Genomic DNA, 16,138 nt, shown 5'->3' with positions numbered 1-16,138 from the left:
GGACAGAGAATGAGAGGGAGAGTAAGAAAGTGAGAAAGGAATTAGCCTTACGTTAGATGAGACTCTCTGAGGAGGGGACCCTGAATGAATCAAAGGAGCCAGTCATGGGAAGATGGATAGAAAAGCATTGCAAAAAGAAGGAATAGCCAGTGTAAAGGCCCTGAGGCACTAAACAACCTGTGTTTTTGAGAAACAGAAAACTATATAATACAGTGAACAAATGTGAGATGAGAGAATTTCAGTCATAAAATGCAATCAGGCCAGGTTAAATTGTCCATAGTTACAAGAAAAAAAGATTTTTTCCACTAACCAAATCTGGATCAACACAAGCATCAAAATAAATAATAACACCGTATGGAACCAGAAGAGACCCTGAATAGCCAGAGGAATGTTGGAAAAGAAAAGAAAAGCTGGCGGCATCACAATTCCGGACTTCAAACTCTATTACAAAGCCGTAATCATCAAGACAGTATGGTACTGGCCCAAAACAGACATGTTGATCAGTGGAACAGAACAGAGTGCCCAGAAATGGACTCTCAACTCTATGGTCAACTAATCAACAGCAAAGCAGGAAAAAATGTCCAATGGAAAAAAGACAGTCTCTTCAAAAAATGGTGTTGGGAAAATTGGACAGCCACATGCAGAAGAATGAAACTGGACCATTTCCTTACACCACACACAAAAATAGTCTCAAAATGGATGAAAGACCACAACGTGAAATAGGAAACCATCAAAATCCTTCAGGAAAACACAGGCAGCAACCTCTTAGACCTCAGCCACAGCAACTTCTTCCTAGACACATCACCAAAGGCAAGGGAAACAAGGTCAAAAACAAACTATTGAGACTTCATAAAGATAAAAAACTTTTGCAGAGGAAAGGAGTTAACAGAACCAAAAGACAACTGACAGAATGGGAGAAGATATTTGCAAAGGGTATATCAGTTAAAGGGCTAGCACCCAAAATCTGTAAAGAACTTATCAAACTCAACACCCTAAGAACAAAAAATCCAATCAAGAAATGGGCAGAGGACATGAACAGACATTTCTACAAAGAAGACATCCAGATAGCCAACAAACACATGAAAAAGTGCTCCATATCACTCGGCATCAGGGAAATACAAATCAAAACCACAGTGAGATATCACCTCACACCAGTCAGAATGGCTAAAATTAACAAGTCAGGAAATGACAGATGCTGGCGAGGATGCAGAGAAAGGGGAACCCTCCTACCCTGTTGGTGGGAATGCAAGCTGGTACAGCCATATCTGGAAACAGTATGGAGGTTCCTCAAAAAGTTGAAAATAGAGCTACCCTATGACCTAGCAATTGCACTACTGGGTATTTACCCCAAAGACACAAATGTAGTGATCCAAAGGGGCACGTGCACCTGAATGTTTATAGCAGCAATGTCCACAATAGCCAAACCATGGAAAGAGCCCAGATGTCCATCGACAGATGAATGGATAAAGATGTGGTACACACACACACACACACACACACACACACACATGACTATTATGCAGCCATCAAAAAATGAAATCTTGCCATTTGCAATAACATGGATGGAACTAGAAGGTACTATGCTAAGCATGATAACTCAACCAGAGAAAGATAATTATCATATGATCTCACTGATAAGTGGAATTTGAGAAACAAGACAGAGCATTATAGGGGAAGAGAGGGAAAAAAATAAAACAAGATGAAATCAGAGAGGGAGACAAATCATAAGAGACTCAATTTCAGGAAACAAACTAAGGGTTGCTGGAGTGGAGGGGAGTAGGAGAGATGGGGTGGCTGGGTGTTGGACATTGGGAAGGGTATGTGCCATGGTAAGCACTGTAAATTGTGTAGGACTGATGAAACACAGACCTGTACCCCTAAAACAAATAATACATCAATTTAATTTAATTTTATAAAATTAAAAAAATAAATAATAACAGTAATAGACTTAAACACTTTGAATAAAATAAAAAAAACTTCATGAGTCTAGGATAATTTAAAGAAATAAGCAAACTAATAAGGCAGAAAGAAAAGCTCTTGCTTACACTAGAATGCCAACTAATATATATATAGAAGAAATGACAGTCCTACACAATCATTACTGAATGCTAAAAATAGGGGTAAAAGTTTGATGAGGGCGAGATATTAGTCTCAAAGTCTCCACAAAAAATTATGTAGAAAGGATAATTGTGGTGGGGTGCTTGGGTGGCTCAGTCGGTTAAGTGTCTGCCTTAGGCCCAGGTCATGATCCCAAGGGTCCCGGGATTGAGTCAGGCTCCTTGCTCATCAGGGTGCCTGCTTCTCCCTCTGCCTGCTGCTACTCCTGCTAGTGTGTTCTCTCTTGCGCACTAACAAATAAATAAATAAAATCTTTAAAAAAATAAGAACTTTATGGTAGAGAAAACTAGCTGACGATACCTTAACCCAGTGACCAGAGTCAACATCAACAGTGATGGGTCAAACTAGCACATATGTCTTCCTTAGCTAGAATGAGAAAGCATTCATTTAAGACTGGCTTATTGAAAAAATTATTTAGAAATAGTTCCCAGACTTTGGGATTTCATGGATTAAAAAATTTTTACTTGTTTTGAAGTCTGACAAAGAATTGCCAATTTTTAAATTTTTCCAAATAAGCACATAAACTATTGTCATGTACTGTTCCCACTACATTTCATCTTATTTAATTACCTTATTCCTATTATTTTAACTTAATTAATATATATTTTTTGAAAAACTAATGAATTCACATGGTTCCAAATCTGGAAGGATTAGAGGAGGATGTAGTGAAATTCTCTTCCTGCCTTTTCCTGTGACACACCAGCTCCCTCCCTTGAGAAAACCCTCGTAATCAGTGACTTGGGCATCCTTCCAAGAATCTTCCATAAATAGACAAGTGTGTTTTTCTTCCCCACCTTTTATTATCTTATATATTGTCCCATTACTTGTTTTTCTAGTTAACATTAACTCATATTAAAAACATCTGTCGGGGCACCTGGGTGGCTCAGTGGGATTAAGCCTCTGCCTTCAGCTCAAGTCATGATCCCAGGGTCCTGGGTTCGAGCCCCACATCAGGCTCTCTACTCAGCAGGGAGCCCGCCCCCCAACCCCCGCCTGCCTCTCTGCCTACTTGTGATCTCTCTGTCAAATAAATAAGTAAAATCTTAAAAATCTGTCAAATTTGCACAATTGAATGTATGTAATGAAAACTCCAAATGCAAAATGAAAAGAATAAATATAGCTTTTTAGAAAACTCTCTGAAGCCTCTACTTTTCTCATTACTTTGTGGCACTGAAAACTTTTTCACAAGTATTGGTTAAATTAATTCCTCCAGTTCCAGGGCAGACTTTTGCTTGAGCTGCCCCTGAGAAGCATTTTATCTGCTCTGTGCTCCCAGTGCGTGTGTTACCATTTTGCCTCCTAATTACACGATGTACAATTCCCAATGGTGACATTTGTTCTTGGTACAACTGGCTTCATATCAAATTGCCCATCTTCAATGTTGCTATTGAAAGTCTAATGAAAAATTACAGATTTTTGGCTGAAAGAAACAATGCCTCATTCTGTAAACTTATATGGCCTTTTATCTCAGTTACCTGGAGGAATAGAGACGTAATGGATGAAAGGCAGATTTGACTGCTTGCAAGAACCAAATAGAGCCCCAGACATTGAGCAGTAGCCAGTGTCAATTGTAATCTGTTCATATCAAGGTTTATTTAATTATCCAAGAGATCTGGGCACCAGGTTTTGTCTACCAACTGCATCTTTTCATGAGTCCCTTAGATTGGGAGGGTGTAAGGATCTGTTACTTCTTTTAAAAATCACACTGCTCTTACCTACCTTTACTTTAGGTGCCAGTTCTTCACCAAGCACTATTATTGTTGATTATATCTGGGATACCAGCTAAGTTGGGTCACTTGGAGAACTTGGGAGTTTTAAAGATGAAATTACTAAGACTTAGTATTATAGCTGACCAAAGAAAGGCAGAGGTATTTATTCCATTTCTACTTGATTGGAAATCAAATATCAACCTGCACTTGTTTCTGGATTTGAGTCTTGTTCATTTGCCTATTCAACAGGTATTTCCCAAACTCCTCCATGTGCCAGAGCTGAGGATACAAAGTCGAAAAAAAGAAACAAAGTTTACAGCCCAGAAGAGAGGTCAGATAAAGAAACACCTATCTTCTATGGAGTCCCTCCTATTGGTCTGATAAGAGACAGGGAACTCTTGGAACACAGGGGAGCTATACCAACTTGAGCACAAGGATGCCAGGTAAGACTCTGTGGAAGAAGGAAGATTGAGTACCAGTTAAACAGGGGAGTGTTTGAGGCAGAGAAAACAGCATACATGAAGACATAAAGGCAAAAGTAAAATAGCCATTGGTTCCTCTGAATATCTGAAAATTCAGTAAACAGAGGACAGACCAACAGGTAAAGACAGATGAGGTCAACAGGTGGATGGGGCCAGGTAACGGAAAGTTCTGGTATAGGGGTTTGGATTTAATTTAGAAGGCAATTGGAGAATATTGAAGTGTTAGGCCAAGTGATGTGGTTGTATTTGTCTTTTATTTATTTTAAAGATTTTATTTATTTATTTGACAGAAGAGATCACAAGTAGGCAGAGAGGCAGGCAGAGAGAGAGGAAGGGAAGCAGGCTCCCTGCAGAGCAGAGAGCCCAATGTGAGGCTCGATCCCAGGACCCTGGGATCATGACCTGAGCGGAAGGCAGAGGCTTTAACCCACTGAGCCACACAGGTACCCCTGTCTTTGTATTTTTAAAAGCTCACTCTGGGGGCTTCTGGGTGGCTCAGTCAGTTAAGCATCCAGTTCTTGATTTTGGCTCAGGTCATGATCTTAGGGTCATGAGATCAAGACCCATGTCTGTCTCTGTGCTCAGTGGGGATCCTGCTTGAGATTCTTTCCCTCCCTCTGTCCCTCACCCCTCACCCCTGCTCTCTCTCTAAAAGAAATAAATAAATATTTAAAATAAAATAAAAGATGACTCTGATTGAAGCAAAGAGAATGTCCTTGAAGGGGCAAAACTGGAAACAAGAACAGTGACCCTGTGAGCTGTTAGATGCAGGCAGCAGAGATGGAGAAAAGTGGTCCAGGTAAAGGTAGAACCTATAGACTTGGCATTTGAAGAAATGCAGGGTCAGGGAGAAGGAAGAGTTAAGACTTCCAGATTTCTGATGCAGACAACTGGGCAGTGGTTGTGGTAGATGGGAAGTATTCAGAGGCAGAAGTTGCCTTTCGTGGCAAAAGCAAAAATAACCTCTGGCTTTTCTAGATGTCCTCTTTCCTAGACTATGAAATCAGATACCAATATTTGTGTTACATTTTATGCCAAATAGTATTTAAGATTGACATTAGTGACCTGCAAGTATAAAAGATGTGATTCAATTTGTAAGATTGGCACTTTGGAACAGTTTTTAAATTTCCACTCAAATATCACTTCCCAATGCAAGACTGAGGTGGATAAAGCTTAGCCCTCAAAATATCACTTTATAAGATGCTTAACATGGTCACTCTCCATGTTTTTTTCTCTTATTTTAAAAAAAAATCAACATAATACATAGTCATAGTTTTAAAATGGTATGGTACTAAATGATGCCAAGTGGGAACCAATCACCTTCCTCCCTAGCTTCCTCTCCCTAGAAATAACCACTTTCAATTCTTTTGCTATTTCATCTGTTTACTTCCACATTTCTAAATAATGTACTTATGCTAGTACTTCTTGTTTAATCAAAGTTTGAATAAGGGGCGTCCGCGTGGCTCCATCAGTTAAGCCTCTGTCTTTGGCTCAGGTCATGACCCCAGGGTCCTGGGATGAGCCCTGCATCCGGCTCCCTGCTCAGTGGGGAGCCTGCTTCTCCCTCTCCCTCTGCCTCCCTGCTCCCATGCTCACCACTCACACTCTCTCTCTCCTCTTACTCTCTCTCTCTCAAATAAATAAGTAAAATCCTTTTAAAAAATAAAGTGTTTGAATAAGTAGTGCATTCATATGGTTCGAGAACAAAACACCAAAGGGTATACAGCACCTCTCCTACCCCTTTCTTCCATCCTTGTAGTCCTGCCTAACTCAGCTTCTTCTCAGGTGACCACTGTCATTAGTTTTCTGTGCATGTCAATATATAAGAAAAGAACAGATGTGTTTCAAGGTATATTTACTTTCTCTATCTTTTTTTTTTTCCCCATACAAAAAGTGGTGCAGAATCCTCTATCAGTCATGATAAAGTAGGACATGTTGCAGGAATAAATAATCCAGGCATCCAAGCGGCTTCTTTCTCATTCGTGTTCCATGGCCATCGTAGGTTATTTTACCTTGTCCTCATCCAGAACTGCAAACCAACAGAGCCTCTCCCATCTGGAGCACCATGCTTGCAAGGTCAAGGGCAGGAAGATAACAAATTGCTCACTGGCCCCTAAAGCTTTCCTCCCAGAGGCGACACATATCATTTCTGTTCCCATTCATTGACCAAAGCATGTCTCGTGGACCTGGCAGTATAAGGGGGTAGGGAAGTGCACACTCACCACCACACAGGAGTCAGAGCCAGACACACTGCTGAAACAGCCCTGATGGTTCCTTCCTATATGTACTGTTCCGCCTATTGCTTTTTTCGGCTAAGAAATATTTCATGAGGGCGCCTGGGTGGCTCAGTGGGTTAAGCTGCTGCCTTCGGCTCAGGTCATGATCTCAGGGTCCTGGGATCGAGTCCCGCATCGGGCTCTCTGCTCAGCAGGGAGCCTGCTTCCCTCTCTCTCTCTGCCTGCCTCTCCATCTACTTGTGATTTCTCTCTGTCAAATAAATGAATAAAATCTTTAAAAAAAAAAAAAGAAATATTTCATGAATCATGCCACTTGAGTAAACAGAGCATCTTTACTTTTTTTTTTTTTTTTTTTTTAGGCAGATAGACATTTGCCTTATTTCCAGTATTTCCTTTACCAAAAAATGCAACAGTGGATATTTAGATGTTATTTTGCACGTATGTAAGTGTATCTTTAGGATAAATTCCCATAATTGGTACTGCTGGTTCAAAGAGTATACACCTTTGGGGGCACCCGGTGGCTCAGGGGGTTAAGCGTCTGACTCTTGATTTCAGCTCAGGTCATGATCTCAGGGTTGTGGGATCGAGCCCCATGTTGAGCCCTGGTTTGGGCTCTTGCTCAGCAAAGAGTTTGCTCCAGATTCTCTCTCTCCCTCTCACTCCCCCATTTTGTGCTCATTCTCTCTCTTTCTCTCTCTCAAATAAAATCTTGACAAGCACATGCCTTTGTAATTTTGATAGGCATGGCCAAATTGTCCTCCACAATGGGCTAGCCAATGTACAATTTTCCCAGCAACGTGTGCCAGCACCTACCTCCCCAAAGCCTTGCCAAGTGTGTGTATTACCACACTTCGGGGATTTCACCAGTCTGATAGGTCAAAATATTCTTATTTTTATATTGCATTTCTCCTTTTATGAATGAGGTTTTCTGCTACTTCTTGATTTTTATAATTCATCTATTGTATCATAACAAAGGAGGATTTACTTCATTAATACTATCCCCATACCCCCCAAACATGCATGGCTTCCTCCCCTACCTCCTCTCTGTTCCATAGTTACATCATGGTTTGGGGTCCATTTGGTAATCGGTTTGCCTTATTATAACATGTAAACATAATTAGCTATTGCTTCAAGAAGTTATTATTTTTAATACCTATTTTTTAAAGATTTTATTTATTTATTTGACAGACAGAGATCACAAGTAGGCAGAGAGGCAGGCAGAGAGAATGGAAAAAGCAGGCTCCTTGCAGAGCAGAGAGCCTGATGTGGGGCTCTATCCCAGGATCCTGGGATCATGACCTGAGCCAAAGGCAGGTGATTAACCGACTGAGCCACCCAGGCGCCCCACTAGTGTGACATTCTTGAATAAAGATAATTTTCCTTCGAAATTATGGAAATGTTGCTCTGTAGGTTATTAGTATCTAGTGATGTAAAGAAATATGATTCAGTTCTTAATCTGTTTGGTGAAGAGGCTTCTGCTAGTTCTCCAGCACCCATTCTCCCCTTCTCCTTTGGTGAAATCATGTCTAACTTTCAGGCTGGTCGTTACACTTCCCAGACTTCCTTGCAGGGCTTTCTGGACAGGGGACCATGTTCTGGCCAGTAGAGTGTGAGTCGAAACTGTTTTATATTTCAGGTTGTAACCTAGGAAGAATCAGCCCACTTTCACTTTTCCCTCTTCCCCATGGTGGGGTGTAGATGTACATGATGGAGGGAGGTAAACAAATTTGAACTTGAACTCAGAACTGGAAGCGGGATGTTGGAGATTCCTGAGCTGGCTGTCCAGCCCTCGACTCTCCCTCTGAGTGACGATGGGAGTTAGCAATTTGTTTCTACCTGGAGTATGCCAAATTTGTTATCTCTCCTGTTAAAATGCCTTAGAGTCTCCCCTGATACACTTTTCTTTCTACATGACCTGTTTTTCTCCCTCCACCCTGAAAATTTTGGGATTCTCTTTTTATAACCAAGATCCTGAAATTTCATGATTATAACCCTGCCATGGGCCTTTCTAAATTCACTGGTGCAATTTCAATCAGCATTATTGTGTTTCTCAGTTCTATGAAATTTTTTGTCTCATTGCTTCAAGAAGTAGTTTTTTTGCATCTTATCTGTAGTTTCTTTCTGAAACTTCTCTTCACGTAGCATTTGTCATTCCTCATTTCTGTTTGCCTGCCCACGCCGACTCTCTGGATTTTATCTTTCAACTCCTCTTGGTGTTTTGTTTTGATTCTGTGCTGTTTTCACCTTCTAAGAATTCTTTCTTGTTATTCTCTTTAACTCTTTGAAGGTATGAAGTACAGAGTGTTTTCCTTCAATTTGTTGTTGCTTTTACTTCATGTTCATTGTGTTGTCTCTCAGGTTGGAGGCTTTTTTAGAAGTTTGCGGTGTGTTCATATTGAAGAATGAGGCAGCTGTAGGTGAATTGGCAAGGCTCGGCCACAGAGGGTGACTGGGAGGCAAACAGGTTTTTTTGGAAGGCACTCCCAAATGTCAGTTTCCTGATAACTTTTCTCCAGAGCATATTAATTTCTCAAGAGGAAAGTTCTATAGTTTCCTGGTGGAGGCAGGGGGTGGGGTGGGAAACATATACCTCACCCTCAAAGTTGGGGGAAGGAGGGAAATCATGCCTACACTGCAAACTAGCTTTCATTTGTAAAAGTGTTATTCACCCACTTCAGTGAGTCAAGGATTATAGCATATGCATGTTCTAACAAATGTATGTTTTTTCATTTAACTAATATTTATGAAAAGTCCTCCACTGTGTGTGTGTGAGAGAGAGAGAGAGAAAGAGAAGGAGAGAGAGAGAGAGATTGGGGAAGAGCGAGAAAGAAATACTGGGAAAACAAAATTGAGAAAAACCACATTTCTGCTTTGGCTTATACCAGATGTGATCACAATGTCTGTCCGGGTAATGACTACTGTAATGAGGACAGCATAGAGGCACCAGGACAGTGCTAGGCAGGGAGTTCATTTTTATTTCATGGGGAAGGGGAAGGAGTCAGGTGGGGATGGACTCTATTCCTTTCTATTTACAGATACAGTTTCCTTTCCTGCTTGCCCCCACCCCCAAAACAGATCTACCAATGATATAGACTAATGTGCTTTGATAAAACCTTTGATGTGCCAATATCCTGAGAAATGGGAGACTGTTGGTCATTCATATCTTGGTATTAATTACTTTACCCAGGTAATCACTTACACTGAACTAAGCTATGGAATGTCAAAGGGTAAGAAATAAAGATCTCTAGATGCCAACCGAAGAGAAAGCTCAATGTATCCGCTTGCCCAGAAAGAATTATGTCACCTAGGTCTGAGTTCACTGGGTCTCAGAGCATAAAGGGCTGGAGAGAGGGGCCTCTGAGTGGCTCAGTCAGTTAAGCATCTGACTCTTGATTTTAGCCCAGGTCATGATCTCAGGGTCTTGAGTTCATGTACCACTTTGGGGTCCACGCTGGGTGTGGAGCCTACTTAAAAAAAAAAAAAAAGCCTCAGGGCACCTGGGTGGCTCAGTGGGTTAAGCCTCTGCCTTCGGCTCTAGTCATGATCTCAGGGTCCTGGGATCGAGCCCTGCATCGGGATCTCTGCTCTGCAGGGAGCCTGCTTCCCCCTCTTTCTCTGCCTGCCTCTCTGCCTAATTGTGATATCTCCCTCTCTCAGTCAAATAAATAAATAAATTCCTAAAATAACAAAAAAGAAAGAAAGAAAGCCTAGATATAGAGTAAGAAAGGAGCAACCAACAACCAAAACAGTCTTCTGAGCTCAAATCTGTGGATGGTGCAAAAGGGAGCTTGCAAAGGGTCACTTTCCTTCCAGCCACCGCATCACTGAGTCTGGGAAGCTTGGATTCAGATAGGTTCAGGAGGGCTTCTGTACGATCATGGAGGGCCCAGAACAGGATTCCGCAGGCAGGATTGTTTGAAGATGACTGAAACTTAGCAGAGCTTTGTTGGTGGTTTTTTTTTTTGTTGTTTTTAAATAGGCCCCAGGTGTTTACAGAAGTGTGCAGTGGGCAAGGTCATTTTGCAGGCAGGTGGAGGTTTTCCAGATGGGACATTCCCGAGCTAGGTAGAGCATTAAGGGGCTCTAGAATAAAGGAGGTGGCCTCTGACAGCACGAGAGGGTTGTAGGAAGGGGAAGCATGTCTGTTTGGAAGAGGAACTTAATAAACCTTTGCTACCTTATCTAGATTTTTAGGGTTACCCCCTCCCCCACTTCTAAAAATCATCTTTGAGTAGTCTTGGCTCCCCTCCATGCAGTAAAGAGTAAGTTAAAAATTTGAGGGGCTCCTCAGTGGCTTAGTTGGTTAAGAGGGTCAGTGTCTGCCTTTGGCTCAGGTCAGGATCTCAGGGTCCTGGGACCCAGCCCCAGTTCAGTCTCCCTGCTCAGTGGGGAGTCTGCCTCCCCTCTCCCTCTCCTCCTCCCCCGCTCCTGCTTTCTCTCTCTCAAATAAATAAATAAAATCTTTTTAGAAAAGGTTAATTACCATTTAGATATAGCAAAAGGAACTCACCAAGTCCTTTGGACAGGGTTATCCATTCAGACATTCTCTTTCTCTCTATATGGTCTGTTTGTGTTGCCTTTCTCCATCTTCCTTTTCCACATTCTCTCTCCTACTTATTACCCGGTTTTAATTCCCCTGTGACCCCCTAGGATCTACTGTGGACATTTCCTGAGCTGTACTTTTCCTCTGTTACTATAGGACCCTGATCCTTCACCTCTCTCACCTTTAAACTCCAGGAAATTGTATAAAATGTGGAATAGAGCAGTGATGAATCTTTCTATATCAAGATCTTCCTATATCTTCCTATATAAAGATCTCTGATAACTTAGTAGAGAAAACTGAATATCCTAGCAAAAACATGAGCACAGAATATGAAAAGATAATTTGTACACCCAGAAATACAAATGACCAATAAATATGAAGAAATGTTTAGGATCAGAAGTAGTTCAAACACTGCAAGAGGTTCGGTTTCTTGTCTAGTAGTTGATATGGATGTTAGATGTATACAGTAGGCTAATATCCAACATTCATGAAGATCGGGGAAGGGGCCCCGTCATACTCGACAGATAGGAATATAGGAGTGGCATAATTTCCCAAGACAATAAATTGGCTTTATTTCACTTCTATCAAAACATCTTAAAGGTAGGCAAAGAGAGATAATAGTATATTACACATATGTTTAATTATGTACATAAACAACAAATTAGTATCAGTATATAATGTTTAAAAGTGAGTAACAGCCAAAGTGTCCAGAAATAGGTAAATTATGTAGTTGTATATTGTATAACCATTAAAATAATGTTATGGAAAATAATGATATGAAAATAGTCAAGATATATTAAATGAAAAGGTTTACAATTGTGTATATAACATAGGTCTGTATTGTTAATTGACAAAACTAAAACAATTCAGTGATGACTTTGATGTCCTTTATTCAGGGGAAAACAGTTCATGGGTTGAGGGAGGGCAGCATCTCACAAGCAGTGGGCTCTGTCCTGAGGGACCTAAGGCAAGAGCAAGTTTCCTAGAACATATGAAAAGGCAACGTGGAAATAGGGCATGATGGGAGACTGAGGATTTCCTTGTAAGGCTAGTAGGTCCTGTTTACCAGGGGAAGGTAAGCTAGCTACAGTTCAGTCGGAGGATTGTGATTGGCATATATTGGGTTTCTTTGATAGGTGTTCCTGTAAGTGCAGGCTGACTTGGGTTTACATTTGTGATGGGGGCTAGGCCACCAATTTTGTGGGTCCCAATATGCAAATTGACTTTATCAGTATACACACATACACACATACCTGCATGTTAATGGAAAAATAACCAAAAGATTGAAAACCAAATTATTCGAAATATAACAGTAGGGGCGCCTGGGTTGCTCAGTGGGTTAAAACTTCTGCCTTTGGCTCGGGTCATGGTCTCGGGGACCTGGGATGGAGCCCCGCGTTGGGCAGTCTGTTCAGTGGGGAGTCTGCTTCTCCTTCCCACGCCCCTCTGCCCACCTACCTGTCTCTCTGCCTACTTGTGATCTCTTTGTCAGATAAATAAATAAGATCTTAAAAAAAAAAAAAAGAAGGAATGGTCTTTAAAAAAACATCAACTGTAGCAATGTTTAGGTGATAGAAGCTTTTAAAATTTATCTCTCTCTTTTAACTTTTTTTTTTTTTAAGATTTTGTTTATTTATTTGACAGAGATTACATGTAGGCAGAGAGGCAGGCAGAGAGAGAGGAGGAAGCAGGCTCCCTACTGAGCAGAGAGCCCGATGCGGGGCTCGATCCCAGGACCCTGAGATCTGTGACCTGAGCCAAAGGCAGAGGCTTAACTCACTGAGCCACCCAGGCGCCCCTCTTTTAACTTTTCTATAATGAATATGCATTATGTCCATAGCAAATGAACAACAATAAAATATTTTCAAGCTGACTTAGAATTCAAATTTCCCAGTTCAGGGGCGCCTGGGTGGTTTGGTCAGTTAAGCGTCTGCCTTCGGCTCATGTCATGATCCTAGGGTCATGGGATGGAGTCCCTCATCAGGCTCCCTGCTCAGTGGGGATCCTGCTTCCCCCTCTGCCTGTTGCTCCCTCTGCTTGTGCTCTCTCCCTCTCTCTGACAAACACATAAATAAAAATCTTAAAAAAAAAAAAAAAACTTAAAAAAAATTTCCCTGAGTTCATCTTGGGTGAAGAGTGAGGCAATTATAAATGGAAGGAACTTTAAATGTTGCCCATTCAAAAATCATTTACATTTGAAGAGAGGTCCCCAGACCTTAACACAAAGGAAGGAACAAATATATTATCTTTTTTCTGGTTTCATAAGATACAGAATCTCTATTCCCCAAAGGCAGAAGATACAGAATCACTCTTCTTAGAAGGTGGTTGAGAATTCCCAATCCTGTTTGAAGGACATCAGGAGATTTCTGAGCCTTTGCCATTTTAGATCATACTGTATGGTCAGCTGCCTTCTTGGAGAGCCGGTAAGGATACAGGGCTGATGGTCAGTTGATTTCTTGGAAGACAGTTTGGATGAATTTCCAGAAGCAGAACTATAATTCGCATGGAGAATTAACAAGGAGAGAGCTTGGCAGAGATGGAACAGGTCCCAGCAGCACATGAGATCTCAGAGCACAGCCTGAGTGACTGTCAGGGCAACTGCATGAAGATTCTAGCCCTTGGTGGATCAAATGCCCTGAGGCTATTTTTGGTAATGTCTAGATTCTGTGTTTCTATTTGTCAGTGCCACCTCCTAAATAACACCAACACAACCAATTGAAAAGAGAACGCTGAGGGACACTTGGCTGGCTCACTCCCAGGAGCAGGTGACTGTTGATCTCAGGGTTATGAGTTCAAGCTGCACCTTGGGTACAGAGATTACTTGATTAAACAAATAAATAACTAAATAAACTTTAAAATATAAAAGAAAAGATAACACTGAATTTATTGCTGACCGTGGTTAAGGGAGAATCATAACAGCACAGAACTTTGGTGGTGGCTGGTAGGAGGAAGGCAAGGTGAAAGCTGATCTAAGATTGGGAATTTGGTTTCTGGTGGGTCCATTGTAGGAGCTGTGATTTGGATTGGGTAAGGGTTAGGATACAACCCTCCAGAACTGGTGAGGATTTTGAGGTGAGGGACTCAAAGAATCTTAAGGTACAAAGTGTCCGTTGATGGTTTCCACTGACCAGTTGATGGGTCTCTCAGGAAGCTTCTGTCCTGGCTACAATTTAGCCATTTGTTTGAGCAGAGTCTTCCGGATAATAGACATGTAAAGACATGTAGATTATATGGGGAGCAGGCACTTTCAGCCCTCAGATCCCAAGTTCTGTGTGGGGAGACGATTTCCACCCTCAGATTTAATGTTGAGAGTAAGAGAAAAGTGCTCATTTTTACATTTTCACTCACCTTGCTTTCCCAAGTTGGTTGCTTTACTGGAAAGAGTATATGTTGACGACAGTAAGTTTCCCTGCCATTTAGATTTCTCATCTTAGGTGAGCTCTTCTTATGCAAATCAGCCCTGTGTCATTTTTCATATTGACCACTTACTGGATGCTGTGTGATTGGCCAGTCCCAAGCACTTTATGTAAACCATTCAATCAACAAATGAATTCCTTAAGTACATACCATGAGTTAGGCTCTGTGCTAAGCATTTTGCATTCACTCATTCAACAGCCTTTCAGTGAATACCTATTTGGTCAAGCAGAGTGTCGGGTGCCTAATAAGCCATGATGAACAGGATACAGTTCCTGTTCTCAGGTAGTTTATGCCCTGTGGATCTAATCTGCAAAGCAATCCTAAGGGATATGTTGCACCAGCGCTCTTTATGGAGGTGGGGACAGGGATCCAGAGGGCTCAAGGGACTTGACCCCATCTTCCTGGTAGCAAGCGGAGAGTGTGCAGGTGCCCTGGCCAGTCTGACTCTGAAGATCCCGCCCTTAGCTTCTGGTGTTTGTGTCTTTGCCCTGGGCCTGGTCACTCTGTTGGGTTTGTGCTCAGGCCGCAGTCTCCTGAGCTGTGGAGCTGAGAGCCCGAACTTCCCCCCGGAGCCTTTCCTGGTCTTCTACACGTGGCTCTGAAACCCGTGCTCCCTGGTCAGACTCCTGCCCACTGCGGGATTAAATGGGGCAGCTGGGCACTCTTGCCTGGGGCAAGAGTCAGCAGCCACCTTTTCCCTCAAAAAGTCAATCAGTTGTCACTCCTCATGTCTGCCAGGAGAATGCAGGGTCCTGCTCTTCTCCTGAGACATGCCCAAGTTGATTCAGCAGCAGCGGAGAGACAGATTCGAAAGTAGAAATGATTCAGGGCCACAGTTCAGGTTTTATTACGTTCCACTGCAAGGTTTTGGAAAGGCTGCCATTGTGCTCATCAAGACCAGGGAATACATAAATACTTCTAGGACCTAAACTGCTGTGAATTGAAGTTATCCAAGATACACACCTGACATCTGGGTTTGTGCTCTGGCAGTATACTCAAGTGAAAAATACTGGGAAAGGGAAGACTTTTCATTTGAAAGGATTGGCTATCTCTCATATTTCCGAAACAGCTTGTAGAAATATAATGGATGGACTTTATTTTGAAATTTCAAATATTTGCAAAACACATTGAGGGATAAAAACAGAGGATTAAGGATTTGAGAATTGACAAATGCTTCTATCCTGTCCTGTCTGGAAGTCTAGAACACATCCCCACGTCTTTTGTGGAAACATGGACGTGAGTGGTGACGCCAGCATTTTGGCCATATTAGCACTAAGTCCAGGATTGTGCAGGAAGCCCACACCCCAACCTTTGCTCTCCCCGTTTGAGCAATGTATCCTCGGGCAGCTTTCCAGATCTGCACTCAGAGCTTTTGTCTAGCCCAGCGTGAAAGAACTTTCAAAAGCCTAGACACTTTCTATTATACAAAGAGCAGCCATCATGATTGAAAACATAACTGAAATCCCATAGGGAAATTAGTCGCAGATGAAAACATACCTGGGATTAGAGAGCCTTTACCCAAGGTTAGGATTGTTAAATGCTTAGTAGAGATCATGACATGAAAGGGTTTAATTCTTCTGAGTGTTCTTTCATTTTGTCTCTGGAGAAAAGCATTGTCATTGAACAGCGGCA

Source organism: Mustela putorius, unplaced genomic scaffold, assembly GCF_011764305.1.
Source record: "Mustela putorius furo isolate JIRA1106 unplaced genomic scaffold, ASM1176430v1.1 tig00003834_pilon_pilon_pilon, whole genome shotgun sequence".
NCBI classification, from domain to species: domain Eukaryota; kingdom Metazoa; phylum Chordata; class Mammalia; order Carnivora; family Mustelidae; genus Mustela; species Mustela putorius.
Note: the sequence above shows the minus strand (reverse complement) of the source record.